The sequence below is a fragment of the Arachis hypogaea genome, chromosome 12 (assembly GCF_003086295.3).
Source record: "Arachis hypogaea cultivar Tifrunner chromosome 12, arahy.Tifrunner.gnm2.J5K5, whole genome shotgun sequence".
Lineage (NCBI taxonomy): Eukaryota > Viridiplantae > Streptophyta > Magnoliopsida > Fabales > Fabaceae > Arachis > Arachis hypogaea.
In genome coordinates, this window is record NC_092047.1 from 25,928,526 (window position 1) to 25,931,804 (window position 3,279).

Genomic DNA, 3,279 nt, shown 5'->3' on the forward strand with positions numbered 1-3,279 from the left:
TACTACACCTAATTCCAATTTACATGGAAGAAGCATCTCCATCCCCACCATTGGAGCAAACAATTTTGAGCTGAAACCTCAATTAGTTTCTCTGATGCAGCAGAACTGCAAGTTCCATGGACTTCCATTTGAAGATCCTTTTCAGTTCTTAACTGAATTTTTACAGATCTATGACACTGTTAAGACTAATGGAGTAGATCCTGAAGTCTACAGGCTCATGCTTTTCCCTTTTGCTGTAAGAGACAAAGCTAGAGTGTGGTTGGACTCTCAACCCAAAGATAGCCTGAACTCTTGGGATAAGCTGGTCACGGCTTTCTTAGCCAAGTTCTTTCCTCCTCAAAAACTTAGTAAGCTTAGAGTGGATGTTCAAACCTTCAGACAGAAAGAAGGTGAATCCCTCTATGAAGCTTGGGAGAGATACAAGCAACTGACCAAAAAGTGTCCTTCTGACATGCTTTCAGAATGGACCATCCTGGATATATTCTATGATGGTTTATCTGAGCTATCAAAGATGTCATTGGATACTTCTGTAGGTGGATCCATTCACCTAAAGAAAACGCCTGCAGAAGCTCAAGAACTTATTGACATGGTTGCTAATAACCAGTTCATGTATACTTCTGAAAGAAATCCTGTGAATAATGGGACGCCTATAAGGAAGGGAGTTCTTGAAATTGATACTCTGAATGCCATATTGGCTCAGAACAAAATATTGACTCAACAAGTCAATATGATTTCTCAGAGTCTGAATGGAATGCAAGCTGCGTCCAACAGTACTCAAGAGGCGCCTTCTGAAGAAGAGGCCTATGATCCTGGAAACCCTGCAATAGCAGAGGTGAATTACATGGGTGAACCATATGGAAACACCTATAATCCCTCATGGAGAAATCACCCAAATCTCTCATGGAAGGATCAACAAAAGCCTCAACAAGGCTTTAATAATGGTGGAAGAAACAGGTTTAGCAATAGCAAGCCTTTTCCATCATCCACTCAGCAACAGACAAAGAATTCTGAGCAGAATCCATCTAGCTTAGCAAATTTAGTCTCTGATCTATCTAAGGCCACTCTGAGTTTCATGAATGAAACAAGGTCCTCCATTAGAAATTTGGAGGCACAAGTGGGCCAGCTGAGTAAGAAGATCACTGAAACTCCTCCTAGTACTCTCCCAAGCAATACAGAAGAGAATCCAAAAGGAGAGTGCAAGGCCATTGAAATGACCATCATGGCCGAACCCACAAGAGAGGAGAAGGACGTGAATCCCAAGGAGGAAGACCTCCTGGGACGCCCAATAATCAATAAGGAGTTTCCCTCTGAGGAACCAAAGGACTCTGAAGCTCATCTAGAGACCATAGAGATTCCATTGAACCTCCTTACGCCTTCATGAGCTCTGATGAGTATTCTTCTTCTGAAGAGAATGAGGATGTTACTGAAGAGCAAGTTGCCAAGTTCCTTGGTGCAATCATGAAGCTGAATGCCAATTTATTTGGTAATGAGACTTGGGGAGATGAACCTCCCCTGTTCACCAATGAACTAAATGCATTGGATCAACTGAGATTGTCTCAGAAGAAACAGGATCCTGGAAAGTTCCTAATACCTTGTACCATAGGCACCATGACCTTTGAGAAGGCTCTATGTGACCTGGGGTCAGGAATAAACCTCATGCCACTCTCTGTAATGGAGAAATTGGGAATCTTTGAGGTACAAGCTACTAAAATCTTATTAGAGATGGCAGACAATTCTAGAAAACAGGCTTATGGACAAGTAGAGGACATGTTAGTAAAGGTTGAAGGCCTTTACATCCCTGCTGATTTCATAATCCTAGATACTGGGAAGGATGAGGATGAATCCATCATCCTTGGAAGACCCTTCCTAGCCACAGCAAGAGCTGTGATTGATGTTAACAGAGGTGAACTAGTCCTTCAATTGAATGAGGACTCTCTTGAGTTTAAAACTCAAGGACATCCTTCTGTAAACATGAAAAAGAGGCACAGTAAGCTTCTCTCAAAACAGAGTCAACCAGAGCCCCCACAGTCAAACTCTAAGTTTGGTGTTGGGAGGCCACAACCAAATTCTAAGTTTGGTATTGAACTCCCATATCCAAACTCTAAGTTTGGTGTTGGGGAGTCTCAACAATGCTCTGAATATCTGTGAGGCTCCATGAGAGCCCACTGTCAAGCTATTGACATTAAAGAAGCGCTTGTTGGGAGGCAACCCAATTTTTATTTAATTATATTTTTATTAGTTATATGTCTTTATAGGTTCATGATCATGTGGAGTCACAAAATAAATCAAAACATTAAGAACAGAATCAAAAATAGCAGAAGAAAAATCACACCCTGGAGGAGGATCTCACTGGCGTTTAAACGCCAGTAAAGAGCATCTGTCTGGCGTTCAACGCCAGAACAGAGCATGTTTCTGGCGTTGAACGTCAGAAACAAGCAGCATCCTGGCATTCAGACGCCAGAAATGCACAGTGAAGAAGAGCTGGCGCTAAACGCCAGAAACAAGCATCTGGCTGGCGTTTAACGCCAGAAATATGCTACATCTGGGCGTTGAACGCCCAGAACAAGCATCAATTCGGCGTTTAAACGCCAGAATTGCATGCAAAGGCATTTTACATGCCTAATGGGTGTAGGGATGCAAATCCTTGACACCTCAGGATCTATGGACCCCATAGGATCATCTCAGCATCTGTGGACCCCACAGGATTCCCACCTACCTCCACTCACTCCCTTCCCTCTTCTCAATGTTCATCCTCTCTTCCCAATAAACACTCTTCCCCAAAACTCTTCACCAATCACCTCAATCTCTCTTCCCTATCACCACTTCACCACTCACATCATCCACTCTTTCCCATAAACCTACCTCATAAACTCCACCTACCTTCAAAATTCAAAATCAATTTCCCACCCAAAACCCACCCTTATGGCCGAACCTTACCCCCCCTTCCCTATATATAGCCCTCCATTCTTCCTCATTTACACACAACACAACCCTCTCTTCCTCTTCTTGGCCGAAACACATCTCTCTCTCCCTCTCCTCCATTTCTTCTTCTTCTTCATCTATTCTTTCTTCTCTTACTCGAGGGCGAGCAATATTCTAAGTTTGGTGTGGTAAAAGCATAAGCTTTTTGTTTTTCCATTACCATTGATGGCACCCAAGATAGGAGAATCCTCTAGAAAAGGGAAAGGGAAGATAAAAGCTTCCACCTCCAAGTCATGGGAGATGGAAAGATTCATCTCCAAAGCTCATCAAGACCACTTCTATGATGTTGTGGCCAAG

At 42.9% G+C, this 3,279-nt stretch overlaps 1 non-coding gene across 1 annotated transcript; it reads right to left on the reverse strand.

Moving 5' to 3' along the window:
- Window positions 1-349: 349 nt before the first annotated feature.
- LOC112730860 (small nucleolar RNA R71) lies at window positions 350-457 on the reverse strand. The gene has a single exon (XR_003166665.1). It is a non-coding gene; the product is annotated as a small nucleolar RNA R71 (small nucleolar RNA).
- Window positions 458-3,279: the final 2,822 nt, after the last annotated feature.